General features: G+C 51.5%; 1 long non-coding RNA gene and 3 other non-coding genes across 4 annotated transcripts; all 4 read right to left on the bottom strand.

Annotated features, from left to right (window-relative positions):
* Window positions 1–6,243: 6,243 nt before the first annotated feature.
* LOC112110034 lies at window positions 6,244–11,574 on the bottom strand. The gene is made up of 6 exons (XR_002908366.2): window positions 11,510–11,574; window positions 9,625–9,720; window positions 8,880–8,941; window positions 8,123–8,219; window positions 7,534–7,669; window positions 6,244–6,628 (listed from the first exon to the last, which is right to left on the bottom strand). It is a non-coding gene; the product is annotated as an uncharacterized LOC112110034 (long non-coding RNA).
* On the bottom strand, window positions 6,751–6,822 carry LOC112110044. Its single transcript, XR_002908370.2, has one exon. It is a non-coding gene; the product is annotated as a small nucleolar RNA SNORD99 (small nucleolar RNA).
* Window positions 8,356–8,488, bottom strand: LOC112110042. Its single transcript, XR_002908368.1, has one exon. It is a non-coding gene; the product is annotated as a small nucleolar RNA SNORA44 (small nucleolar RNA).
* On the bottom strand, window positions 9,316–9,459 carry LOC112110041. Its single transcript, XR_002908367.1, has one exon. It is a non-coding gene; the product is annotated as a small nucleolar RNA SNORA16B/SNORA16A family (small nucleolar RNA).
* Window positions 11,575–14,054: the final 2,480 nt, after the last annotated feature.

Genomic DNA, 14,054 nt, shown 5'->3' with positions numbered 1-14,054 from the left:
TTCTGCAACCTTTTTGCAGACTTTGTAACTTCAGTGATTGTTAGCACAGCCTTTTAAGTTTTGTAACCTCTGCAAGCTCTGTAACCTTTTCAAGTTACCACTTGTCTGAACTTCCAAGCTTTGTAATATCCCGTCCCTCAGAGAGAGTGTGAACGAGGGAGTGTGAACAAGGGAGTGTATGTGGGACTGGGCGGAGAGGAGCTGCAAGGAGAAAGGAGCCCAGAGACAGGAGCCAGGTGTGTCTGATATAATCTGCCCTGAGAAGGCAATCACGAAGTGCTGTAAAGATAGGGTTACCATAGTTTAAGTGTCCAAAAAGAGGACACTCCACGGGCCCCCGCCCCGCCCCAACTCCGCCCCCAGCCCCGTCCCTTCCCGGCCCCGCCCCAACTCCGCCCCCAGCCCCGTCCCTTCCCCGCCCCTTCCCGGCCCCGCCCCAACTCCGTCCCCTCCCCTGAACGCTTCACCCCCCTGCCCCTCCCCCTCCCCTGCTTCCCATGAATATTTGATTCGCGGGAAACCTGAAGCAGGCAGGCAGCAGGTAAGCTGGGGCTGGGGCAGGAGGGCACAGCCCAGTCCGGCCCCCCCGGCCGAGTGGCTACCTCCGGCGGCCGGCCCAGGCCAAGAGGCTCTGGCCCCGGCGTCTCCCGCCCGGCTCGGGGGCGCCGGCCCCTGGCCCCGCACCGCCTGCCCCGGCCCTGGCCCCCGGCCGAGCACCGCCGGCCCTGCGGCCCCACACCGCCGGCCCCGCGGCCCCAGCCGAGCACCCCCGGCCCCTCCCTATTTTCCCGGACATGTCTGGCTTTTGGGGATTTCCTCCTGGATGGGGATTTGAGGCCCAAAAAGCCGGACATGTCCGGGAAAATCCGGACGTATGGTAACCCTAGAAGAGAAGAAGAACCTGGAATGCATGCAAGGAACTGGTCTGGGAATGCTTCTCGGTGATGGACACAGAAGGAAAACTCAGTGTACGTGACAGAAGCCGCCCAGTTCCAGAAAAGAGAAACAGCCGTGCACACAAGCAGCAGCTGCTCCTTGACCTACTCAGCAGCCTGGATTCGTGACCGCAGGCGGACACACCAGATCTACCCCGCTTCGGCTTCTCGGTCTCCGTGCTGTCTCCGGTAACTCTCCGCCTGTGTAAGTGTGTGGGTGCATGAGGGTATGAATGCGGTGAATGTGTGCGTGTATGAATAAGCTCCATCTCTTTTCTATCTGACCCAACAGCGGCATTGTAATAAAACTAATACAAGTGTGACCCTGGGTTGGTTTTTAGGGGAACAGAGGTAACAGACCTCTGACCTCCGACATCCCCCTTGATGCTCCTCCTCCTTCTCTTTGTCTCGCTTCCCGGGCAAAAGGTGTCACCTGGTCGCATCCCCCCTCCGGGGACTCAGGTTACATAGGTGCAAACAGCTGGGCAGTCTCACTGGTCCTGAGGGCCTCAGCAAAATCACACACCCAATTCCCACCACCTAAGTATTCGTGCAGTCCACAGGGAAACTAAGGTACACACCGTATTAGTATAACAGTAAGACTCTCATGCAACAGAACAAGATGAATAAAACCCCACTTCGTCACAGCTGGGATAGTTTATTTTGTTCAGGGAACTGGTATAAGGTATGCTGGCAAAAGCACCGCTTTGCGATATATGCTGCATCTTCCCTCTGTGGCCAACCATTTCTAGTGCCGACCAGGCCTAAGGCTGAAGTGGATGCATTCGCCACGGAAGTTTGTAGGAGTGGCACCCAACTTACTCCAGGGCTGTCCTGGGTGCAGGGCCGGCTCTAGGCACCAGCTAAACAAGCAGGTGCTTGGGGCAGCACATTTCTAGGGGTGGCATTCTGGCGCCGGCCATCATAGGCACCGACTCCGTGGCATGGACAAAAAGTGCCCCCGCCGCCCCAGCTCGCCTCCGCTCCGCCTCCGCCTGCTCCCCTGAGCGCGCCGCCCAGGACTGGCTCTAGGCACCAGCAAAACAAGCACCTGCTTGGGGCGGCACATTCCCAGGGGCGGCACAGCAGATGGTAGCAGTTGTGGAGGCAGCTGGGCCCGCATGGCCTCAGCCGTGCAGTGCAGAGCACAGGGCATCTGCAGCACGCGGGCACCGCTCACCACCTCGGCCAGGTTGTCATGGCGCACGTCGCCCATGTCGGCCATGTCATGAGCAGGCGCAGTCCCCAGTAGCTCACCCCCTTCACCCGCAGGATGTCCGGGGACTTGGCCGCCAGCACCGACTTGTGGGCTTGGATCTGCCAGCCGGAAACTTCGATCACCAGGTCCGGCTCCTCCGAGACCAGCTGCTGCGGGCTCCAGGGCTGCGCTCCAGCCTGTGGACAGTAAATACCATGCGGCGGCCGGGCGATGTCGCCTCCTCCTGCCTCGGATTCGGACACGCGTGTTGTTAATCTCCCACTGGCTCTTCCCCACCCGGCTGCAGGAGGAGGCTGCTCCGGGATCCTGCTGCGGGGCTTTGTCCCCCGCCCCGGGCGAACTGGAGCACAAGGAGGATCTGAAACCGCTCGGAGCTTGCAAAGGGAGCGCGGCGCTTTCCCCACCCCCGCTCTCCTCTTCCCCAGCTGATGTGCTCCCTTCCATGGAGCCGGGCTGCTGCCTGCTGCCCTTGCTTCTATCCGCTTCCCCCGGTGGCCCTTTAGGACAGGCTCTAGCAGAGGCTGGACCTGGCTAATGTGTGTACACACACACACACACACACACACACACACACTCTCTCTCTTTCTCTCTCAGCTCAGCAGCACAGTCAGCCAGCCCTTCGCCTTCCTCTTCTCCCCACCCCCCCTTGCCTTTTTCCTTTTTTTCCTTTGCAGTTTAAGGTTGAAGTTACTGTGGGTTTTCCTTGCTCAACTCTCCTTCTTGGCACATGGTCAATTTCAGCCTTGTTTCCCAGCCTGGCCTCCTTTCACATGCTGACAGCAGAAAGAGGTGTGGGGCAGCCCTCCCTGCAGCCACTCGCTGCTGAACTTTTCAACTCCACTAATTTCAACATTGGTTAGATCTCTGTAACCATCATATGTTTGCTGCAGCTTGATTGCTCAGACTTTCCGTGAGTGGCATTGACAGATCAATGTATAGTAATAAAGTATCTCACTTCCTGTTCCTTGGGGGAGTTGGATTTTTTTTCCCCTGGAGCAATTTAATTTTCTATGAGCCTTTTCCCTATTTTTTTTTCTTCAGAGTAAGTGACACATGTGCTTTAACAAGTGAAAGATCACTGAGGTTTAACAGTTTTGATTTACCAGATGTTCGTATCAGCCTGCATGGAACTCCCAAGATCAGTTTGACTAATTGCACTGTTTTATTTCAGCTCAAAGAGGAACTAAAGATTTTCCTTGGACTTTCCGCTCTGAAATTTGCAGCAACAGAGTCAACTAAACATGCTGATGTGTGATTATATTCTGCGATTATTTCCCCAATATGCAAACGTGTAAAAGCCAAAAAAAGGGGGGAGGGGGCCACCAACATTTTTTTTGCTTGGGGCGGCAAAAATCCTAGAGCCGGCACTGCCTGGGTGCTAGAAGTTGCTTCCATCTGATATGAGCTGTGGGCTCTCCAGCATGTTCCTTGTGAACAAGTGTTCCAGGCTCATAAACACCTCCGATGCTGCTAACGAGCCGCCCTCGCAGGCAGTGGCAATGGAGAGGCAGCTATGTACAAAGTGAGCCATGGAGACTACGCTCCCCTGCTCAGGGTGGGGACACTTTGGTGGGGGTGGGGGAAATCTGCCCTGCTACTGATGTAGCTTATCTGTGGATACGGGATTTCAGCCTACAGGGCTGGCCTGGCACCCTCTCCTCCTGGCATTGGCCAAAGCACCCCTCCATCAGTCCAGCAAGTTAGATGGGGGGCGTCCCCTTTGACTGTGGGGCTTTTTTTCTAGTCCCTTGTCTGTTCATGTACCCATCCTCTGGGCAGCATCCACTGACTCTAGGCTCCTACTCAGATCACTGGGCATTGTCTGGGGATCTCTGCTCAGTGTCACCCTCTGGATCCTTGATTTGACCCTATGACCTGCACCCCCATCCCTATTGTTCATAATCAGTTTTGTTCTGGGCTCTTCTGTGGCCCCTCCCTCAGCTGAGTGGGCGGGCCTTCTGTAGCCACCCCCCACCAACCAAACAGGCTGGCCCCAGCATGGACAGTAAGGAATTCATGTTAAATGCTCTCAGTCCCCCAGGTTTAACTGCGGAAAGGGACAGGGTACAAAGGAGGGGAACAGACAGGGTTACTTTCCTGGATGTTGGTTTGCAACTCTCCCCTTTCTGCTGGGGGGGGGGGGGGGGGGGGGGGGGGGGGGGGGGGGGGGGGGGGCGGAGCACCTTATGGAGTGTCTGTATTAGACGCTGTTCTGTCTCCACACCTGCTTCCCATCACCCGCTAGGTCTTTGCAACTAGGGAAGGCTGAGCAAAGGGCTGACAACGCTGGACACAGGCAGATCTTTCAAGCACAGCATGAGGCGGGAGGTTTCCTGGGGCAGCAGTTCTCATACAACGAGATCAACCTTTCCTTTCCTCACGCTCCAGCTGAGGCTCTCAAAGCACTTCACAGACATCAATAAATCAACACACCTGCCTAGGAAATAATAAAGTTAATTCTTAATAAATAATGTTAAATCTTTATCCATTTTGTAGAGATGATAGCAGGGGCCACCCAATGAGACAGAGCAGAAATGGGAAGTGAACACAAGTCTCCCACTGGAGGCCCATTCCACCTTCTTTAGCCACAACCCAATTTGTCCCCATTTGATATTTCTAGGCCGAAATATGTAGCAAATGGATGCCTGAATCTAGGCTCCCAAATCCATATTTAGGCATCTAAATTCATGGCTTCACTTTGAGTACCACAGGGTCAGCAAAGGGAGGCAAACATGGTCTCCATGCTGCTTTCAGGGGAGGGAGAACCACAGCTCCTGCACCCATGTGTATGGGGCTGGGGGAAATGCAGCCCTCCCTGACTTCCTTGGGTAGGGAATGCTGATTCCACCCACTCTTTCAGGGTGGAAACTGCCTCAGCCGTATTTTCAGGGAAGAAACCACCTCAGCCTCAGGCTTCCTGCAAGGGGCATGTGGCCCCATCTCCAGGATTGTAACAAGGGGAGGGGAGTGTGTGAAATCCTTCCCACCCACGGTTTAGGTGTTGAGGGGAAAATGCAGCCCACACCCACACTGACAGGCTTGGGAAAGGTGGTAAGTGGCCCCCACCCCTGTGTTCAGGCTTTTACAAACAGAATACACAACTGGGGTGGGTGTGTAGCATGGATGAAGATCGGGGGGGGGGGGGTGGTGTTGGTGTTTACCTGGTGATGGACAAAATTTCCTGTCTCACTATTATCTTATCCTAAAGTTTTATTCTGCTGCCCATCACCAGGGTATCAGAGCATGTAAAATCAATAGCAATAGCAAAGCACCCTGTGTGACAATTGGTGGTTGCCTTCTTCCCCACATTCTCATTTCAATGTACCTGCTACTGAAGTAAGGGTCACCATGGCCAACTACAAGGTCAGAAAAACCTTAACGCAGTTATCTCGACTGTCTACCATTCAGATTACTCTTTAATCTGGGAATGCCTAGCTCTTACACAATGCCTAGCTTACATAGACCTTTTCTTTATTAGATCTCAATGTGCTTTACAAAAGAGGAATATTTTAGCTTGAGAAACTGAGGCACAGAAGCATAGTGACTTTCCCGGCTCATGTTTCTCAATCCATGGGTTGGCACCCAAAATTGGGTCACCAGAATGTTTCAAAGGGTCATGTGGGAGCTGGTGTCCCACAGGGCTGGCTGGGATCACTTCCCAGCTCCATACAGTGCAACCTCTGGGGTCCCAGCGCTGCTCACCTTTGGCCCAGACGTCATGACAACAGGAATCCAGGTGGGCCAAGTTTGAGTGAGTGGTACTGCAATCCCCAGAGCCAGCTCACAACTCCACTCTAGAGCCAAACCCAGCCAGCCTCACAGCACAGGAGCTGCCAGTGTGGGGTGAGTGCCAGGCAGGACCCAACCCCCCTGGGGGGACAGGATCTGACCAAAACCACCCCAGGGCCTCCACCCGCAGACTATTGACTGGGTCACAACATTTACAAATGGGTCCGGAGGCCAAAAAGGTTGGGAACCACACGTCTAGCTGACCCCAGCAGCAGAGCTGAGAACAGAAATCAGACCATAGGCCAGTCAGTTTATTTAATTACCAACTAAGAGTATGAACAGAAAAGTCTGAGGCAAAAGTTTCTTTGACTGCTGCATTTATTATTTCCTGATGTTTTATTTCCAGATTCCCTATACAGGGGAGTTTTTACTAAGAACGCAAACTCTGGAAAGGACAGTCCTTGTGTTGTGTATTTCTACAGATGCAGTTGAACCTGTAAACAATTTCCCATGATGGGAGAGTAGTGCTAGATGATTTTCATATGCAAGAGAAGGGATGGGCCCCTGCCCTGTGGAGCTTGCAGCCTAAAAACAGGCAGACAGAGATAAGGGAGGAGGAACAGATTTTCTATGCAGGGCAGCGTTCTCTTTGGGAAGCAGAAACGTCGCTTTTAAGAGGGACTGAAAGTTGGAGGGGACAGTCCAGTCCCAGCTCAAGTTTCTTGGCTCTTTGTTCCACTTTGATCTGAAAATAAAAATAAAATAAAGGTCGCTATGGAGTGAAGCGTGCAGCCTGACTCGCTGCTAGACCCATCTACACCAGGTAGCGATTTTAAACAGAGCCCATCTGTTCTGTTAACGATGTGTGCCCGGCCTCAGCCCCATATCCGCAGGATTCATCCAACAGTCACCATTTAAAAGGAGTCATCACTGACCAGGCAGAGTTAAGCAGAGGTCTGTCTGTGGCTGTACATTGCACCAGCACTTCCAGTTAGACTCTCAGTTTCTGCAGAAACCAAGCTAGTCACGGAGTGACATTTCTAGCTCTTATGGTTGCAGAGAGAAAAAACCCACCTCCCCCAGTGCCAGAGCCTTCAGCACGTGTCAGGGGAAATCACCCTTCGGTTAAGTATAGCTGGTAAAAAGACTCTTCCGGATCATTGTAAAGCAGCTACCAGCTGCTCTGAGTAGAGCAATCCTACTCCCTGAGATATGGGGCCAGATCCTCAGCTGGTCGAAACGTAGTTACATGAACGTCAATAGTGCGAAGCTGATTTACCTCAGCTGAGGATTTGTCCTAAGGCTCCCAAGACTGCTACCTGGAATCTGTCTACGGATGCATCAGAAGTCCTTGTACTGTTCAGATGGTGACAGTTAAGGCCATTTAAGATGCCACAAGTCCCAGGGACATCAACCCCAGGAGGCAAGTTAACGATCAAGGTTTTTGAAGCGGTTGCCATTTCCTATATGGGGGGGGAGGGGGGATCTGTCTGTGTGCACGTGCCATGTTTTAATGCCAGTTCAGAGTCAAATCAGATGCAGAACAGACAGATTCCATTGAGTTAGTCACCCTGGAGTGTTGGGTCAGGGATGTCAAACATGAGAATTACTAGCTCAATGGCTCTTTAGCTCAGTTATTTGGAAGCGTACTTTGCCCATCCATGGGTCTTTCCGGAGTTCCAGCCCCTTGGGAGACATGATCATGTTCCGCTAGGTGCTAAGACTGACTGGCCAGTCCATTAGTTCCCCTTGGCAGCATCAGCCTCTTCCATTTAGCAAGAGATCCCTGCAAAAGGCAAACATGGAACTGGAATTAGATCAGAAGTGCACAGGCCTTTATGTACAGAAGAATGCACCAAATCAGCAGGAATACAGCCAAAACACCTGCACCTCTGAAATTCAAAGAGGGGAGGGGAAGCATGATCTAATGATCCCTTCTGGCCTTACTTTATTAGCACACTCCAAAAGAAAGTTGCATTGAGCAGTTTAAGATATTTACCTCTAGCCCTCCCCACCCCCCCTTAAACTATACAGATTTACATTTCACCCAGAGCTTTGCAGAGCAGTTGCTGTGTTCCAAGCCAGCCCCTCTCAGTGCAGGACTGTTCTAGCAGAGAGAATGAGACCAACTTGCATTTTACTTTGCCTCCTTTTTTGACCATGAGATCGGTGTTCAGATCTGATGGGAAAGGGATCTGGAGGTGAAGGAAGCTGCACTTAATGGAGTCGTCAATCTCACCTTGCAGGATAGCTGCTGTGTGCCCACTTCATTCCATCCAGCAGGCGAGAGATCTCAGCAACTGCTCAGGGTTCTGAAGGGCGCCTCCAGACGGGCCCTAGGAAACAGATTTGCACCATCCTTACAGCCAGCGAAGAACAGGGCTGCAGATGCCACAGAACTAGGAACTCATGCAACTAAGGGCCTCTAAACAAGAGCACCACATCAAAGAAGCCAATGCCCTGCAAGTGAAAGCTTATAGGAGAGGCAAGTGACAGCCATCGGCACACGGGGCTTAGCTGCCAAAGTCTCTCCTCCTTGTTCTTGCATGTAGTTGGAGACCCTGTGGCTATTTCACGGAGCCACAGCTCTTGGTTTTACATGCACTCATTCAGGGAGGCTCGTTACAGCTGCTGGAGGGATGGAGATATTAGAGGATCGGTAACGTGGCAAAGGTAGTGGACAAAGCACTGGACCGCGACGCAGGAGACCTGGGTTCTATTCCCACCGCTGGCCAAGCTTGGGCAAGTTCCTGCCACTGTTTGTGCCAGTTTCCATATCTGTAAAATGGGGATAACACCACCAACTGTTATTCTGAAGGTGAGAGACAGAGAAATGGTCACCAGAACATCAGCTAGTTGCAAACCACAGCAAGTGGTTTCCATCCCATTTAGTATTTTGCCTTCAATCCCCCACAGACCTGGCTGCTCTGCAACAGATGGTCACTCCTACTCAGCCAATAACCGGCACCATAAGCAGAGCAACATCTCGCACTCACCTGCCGGACTCCGCCGCGGGTGGAAGCAGGCAATCTCCAGGACAGGGGCACCAGCTCCTCACCTGAAGAGGGAGAAAAAAAAGCAAACAGCCCATTAGCCCACCACAATCTCAGTCTTATGGACACTAAGTGCTACTGGAACAGGAAACAGCCTCTTAAGAGTAAGCAAAGCAAAGAATATCCTTCTCTGCTCCCCTTTCAAAAAGGGCACCTGATAACCACATGGCATTCAACAGCAGTTTCTCTTCCAGAGGATGGGGCCAACCATTTCAGGCTGAATCTATAAACAAGTTTTATGAATGCCAAGGGCCTCTAGAACCACCCCCTTCCCAACAGGGAAACCTGAAAATAAACAGTCCTCTGTATCTAGATAGAGGCCCCTCGCCCATCCCTAGACACCTCCGGGCCAGGCAAAGCCTGTGCAGACTCTCCTAGCGCATGTATTTTCCTGAAATGTTGCTGGACAGTTACAGTGGAACAAACTGAACAGCGACCGTCGAGGAAAACAGGTCACTTTTGGCTCCTTTTTGACCACGTCAGCTACACAAGAGAGACAGACGCAGCTTCGATAGGGCCGTGGGAACGTCAGAGGGCTTCCGGGGGGAGGAAAGGGCAAACAAAGCATGGCCAATTGTTGTTGGCTTCCTTAATTATGCTGCTCAGCTTACCTGCTGACCAAGAGAAGCCCCCCCGCAGCAGCTTTTAAAAAACTCAACAGAACAAGGGTGTACAGCAAGCCACTTACTCTGCGGGGAAAGCAAGTGAGCAATGCCAGGCTCATGCTTCAGTGGTTCCAGCATCTCGGCTCCGTCCCAGCCCACGCACAGATACCAGGCAAGATCTGGAAGAAAGGAATGGCAGGATCAGAGAGGATAAAAATTGATCTCTAGTAAATAACCCATAAAAATGGTGAATGATAACATATGAAAAATGTAAATTAATGATAATTTAAGAATATTCAGCTACATAATAGCTTAAATACAGGTGTATAGTTATAGTGCACCCTCCTAGGTAGCAAAAAGATGTACCAAATCTAGTGTAAAGGCTCTATTTAGTTTTAGATCAACTTGTTTTAATGGTGATATCAACCCATGAGAATGTGCCTTTCTGTAAAAATTCAACAGAAACACAAATGGAAAAGATTATTAAAATCAATTATTTAAATTGAGGCTTTCCACTTGGTGATTTAAATCACCCCACACCCTGGGCAGGATCTGCACAAGTCTGGGAAGCAGATGCTGTTACAGGCTTAGTGATTTCGCTACACCTGAAATAGTAGAGATTTTGCTTTAATGGGGGTAAGGGGAATCTCTCTTCCACCTCTTAACTGCTTTAGCATTTATGCTTCTCCATTTTATGGACCCTCCTCCTCTTCTCCCCTGAAAGACTAAAATGCAGAGCTGTCACCAGACAAGCCTGTCTAACCTAACCACTCCCTACGCCAGCTTCCCCCACTCTCCACACTGCAGGGACCTAAGTCCGGCATGGGGCCTTCATATCAGTAATGCAGCATTTAACTCCTCCTGGGTTTACTACCAAGCATCAGAGCTAGTTAATAATTGGGCATTAGCCAAAGCAGATTGGCCGCAATTCTGCTTACATCACATTAAAGCCAGTTGAATCTCACAGTAGTGTAAAGCCAATGAGTGCAGAATCGGGCCCTATATCATTGCCATGCGCAAAACTCACCCACCTAGTGAAACACCTTACTCACTACCACCCCCTTTTCCACTCCGCCAAACACCAGAGGCGCTACTGGACAAACACATAGCTTCCTGCACCATTTCATTCCTGGGCACAAAACCACCCCCCGCCCCCCCACACTGCTGGGCCTTTGCAAACAGGCTGTTTAGCTGATCAGCTGCCGCTTTCGCAGGCTAGTGGGCTAGACCCCAGGGCAGTGCTACCTCCGGGCTTGCCACATCATTCATAAAAGTAAAAAAATATATAGATATTGCTTTAATTACAAATTAAGAAACAAATACAGGAGACCCTTTGAGGCACATAGTGAGGGGCTCTCTCCTCGACGGCCCCACTCCCACCCACAACAGAGCCTCTCCCAGCTCAGAGCCTCTCTGGATTTATTGCTAAACAGACCTTGGAAGTTTTCCCAGCTGTAGAGCCCTGCAAACCCCCGGGGGCATCCGCTTTATATCGGCGCAGGGCTCTGACGGTAAGAGCCAGGCGGGCAGGTTGAGGACATTGTGGTGCAGACCCTCCACCTGTCCTGGGCGGGAGGGCCCGAGCAGCCCCCTGACCCCCAGCCCAGGGCAGGTGGAGGGACCCAGGGGGGTGCCTTAGAGCCGCAGCCCGGCCAGGGTAAGCAAAGCCCTGCAAATCCACGGGCCAGTTTTGTACCCACGCAGGGCTCTACCCCCTGCTAGGATCAGCGCTTCCCCCTCCCCCCTCCGCGCCAGGTGGGAATCCAGCCCGGAGCCGCAGCGAGCCCCATCCCGCGGGGAGGCCCAGGCCGGGACCCTTTGTATTTCCAACCCCTACAAAATATTACAGCCCAGCCCGCCCCCCTGGAAACCTGAGCCGCTCCAGGTCAGCTGGCAGGGGGCAGAACCCCCAGGCGCCCCCGGGGAAGAGAGGATGGCGACGGATTGCAAACGCCCCCCGGGCCTTACCCGAGCGCACCCAGCCAGGGACTGCCACGGAAAAGAGCGAAGCGCTTCCGACACGTGGCTTTTAAGGGTCAGCCCCGCCAGCGGCGATGCTCTGATTGGCTCCTCCGCGAGGCCGTCCTTCAAAGCCTTCTGGGAGCTGTAGTTCAACTCGCTGGCCCGCTTTAGCCACCCAGCCTGGCTGGCGACCTGTCTTTAGTAGTAACTAGCCCAGGCACAAACAAGCGCCACGTGCAAGGAGCACTGAGGTTGCAAAGTCAGGCGCTGAAAAGTTAGGAAGCTCTGGAGTTGAGGCTGTCTGTGCCATCTGAATTCGCCCTCACCCCCCTTGTGCATATGCAGTAGGATTAGGGCGACCAGACAGCAAATGTGAAAAATCAGGATAGGGGGTGGGGGGTAATAGGAGCCTATATAAGAAAAAGACCCCAAAATCGGGACCGTCCCTATAAAATCAGGACATCTGGTCACCCTAAGTAGGATACAGACTTTAATTGTACCATCACCTGCGATTTCTTCCACAGGACCCCTGCCTCCTTCGGGTTTTACCGTGGGGTTCTTCACCCTTCAAAAAATCTGGGGGTGATGCAGTACCCCACCACCCTCTCCTCCAAAGCGTGCGTGTATGGGGGAGGGGTGTGTTCCACTCATCTGCCCACGAGCCGTTTTCCATACATATCCCTCTTCCAAAAGCACAAGAAAGTGAGGTTGTTCCCAACCCCCACCTTCTGAAACAATCGGGTGAGATTTCCAGTCTACCACCCTCTGGCAACTTTGGGGAGAAGTCTCCCCCCCAAAAATACATGGGGACTGAATTCCACCCCAAAAGCGTTCCACCTCTCCTTCCCCCAGGATACCTTGACTGTTGCCGTTTCCCTGGATACAGGGACTGAACCCACACTCGTAACTTGAACTCTGTCTGAAAAGTTGGTGAACAGAATTGTCTTCAAAATGTTAAAGGGGAAAAAAGACCACAGGTTCCATGTTGTCCAAAACAGAGAGATTGCTTGCAGGGCCTGGTCACGTCACAGCCTAAAGAGCATAGGTATTTGGAGTTCCAAAGGGGGGGCAAAGAAATCACTCACAAATCATGCCATTTACGTTGTGCCTGAACTGAAGGTCACTGTGGTTATTGGATTAGACCTCCTGATAGGGGTAAGAGCCTCCACTGATATTAATAACATCCTGCCCTTCCTTCTTTACGGAAAGGGTTTTTAAAGGGGTTCCCATGTCATTTTCCTTTATTCTCCTGCAAGCCCCCCACCCAGAGGTGAAAGTAAGCTGGACCGGACCAGCTTCCCCAGGCTGGCGATTTAAAGAGCCCGGGGCTCCCTGCGGCAGCTGAAGCAACAGGCTAGTACAGATCTCTTTGTGTCACGGCTAAAATTCCATTCTATTGCAGCGAAACCTCGGAAACAAAGGGAGACAGTCTTGCCATGTAACATTGCTGGTCAGTTACATCAGCAGAAAAATGCACTTAGCTTCCTCCCACCTGTCCAACTGTACTAAGCACAAAAGGTATCTCCACAGAACACTCAGATCCTTACGCCCAATACAATCATAGCTCAAGACAATGTCAACATTCAACTGGGCATGTTGACGGTGGGAGTCCTACATATATACATACACATGCAAAGAATGTAAAGGTCCTATATTTCCCTTACTGTCACTCATTTCAAATACATTGAATACGTAAGTTGCAGTTGCCCCATGAAACATCACATCATGTTTACTATCTCCATTGCACTGGATAAAAACCAGACTGATCTGTATTCTAATTACGGAAAGAGCCTGGTCATAAGCAGTGGGTTCGTTGAAGTACATAGCTTTTGCTGCAAATTTCTGCATCAACATGGATAGAGGGGCAATTAAATGCTTCTTAGTCGCAATTTTAGTTACCAAATGCTTTCTTAGACTCATAGACTTTAAGGTCAGAAGGGACCATTATGATCATCTAGTCTGACCTCCTGCACAATGCAGGCCACAGAAGCTCACCCACCCACTCCTATATCAAACCTATGTCTGAGCTATTGAAGTCCTCAAATCATGGTTTAAAGACTTCAAGGTGCAGAGAATCTTCCAGCAAGGGTATGCAGAGTGCCAGGCAAAAGAGGAACATTGCTGCTCAGACTTGCTTCTCTTTTTGACAAAACATGGCCCGTTCTCATGGGCAGACTTTCCACTTTGCCCTTTTCCAGGGGTCCCTGGTGTAAAACGGTGTTTGTGTATGGGGCCAGACAGCACTATGCCTGTGACTGGAAACCAGGTGCAAGACTAGAGCAAGGCAACAGATGTTTATTGCAGGTAGTTTGTCTGTTCCTATTTTGCGAAAAGGGCTTTTAATATACTAGGATGTACAAGAGCCTTTTTTTCCTGTCACACCTAATGCAACACAGCATTAGCTTAAGTACATTGCTACCCCATCCAGCATATACAACAGCAATTAGAAAACTGTCTTTCATGCGAGTGGCACCTTGGAAGTTACACAATATATTTAATTACATTGCTCTGACCCGTTTCTCGTTCACTATTTTAAATTTTACTTTTACAA

This window comes from Terrapene carolina, unplaced genomic scaffold (assembly GCF_002925995.2).
Source record: "Terrapene carolina triunguis isolate 2854851 unplaced genomic scaffold, T_m_triunguis-2.0 Scaffold236, whole genome shotgun sequence".
Classification (NCBI taxonomy): domain Eukaryota; kingdom Metazoa; phylum Chordata; order Testudines; family Emydidae; genus Terrapene; species Terrapene triunguis.
Note: the sequence above shows the minus strand (reverse complement) of the source record. Positions and strands in the feature narration are given on the sequence as shown.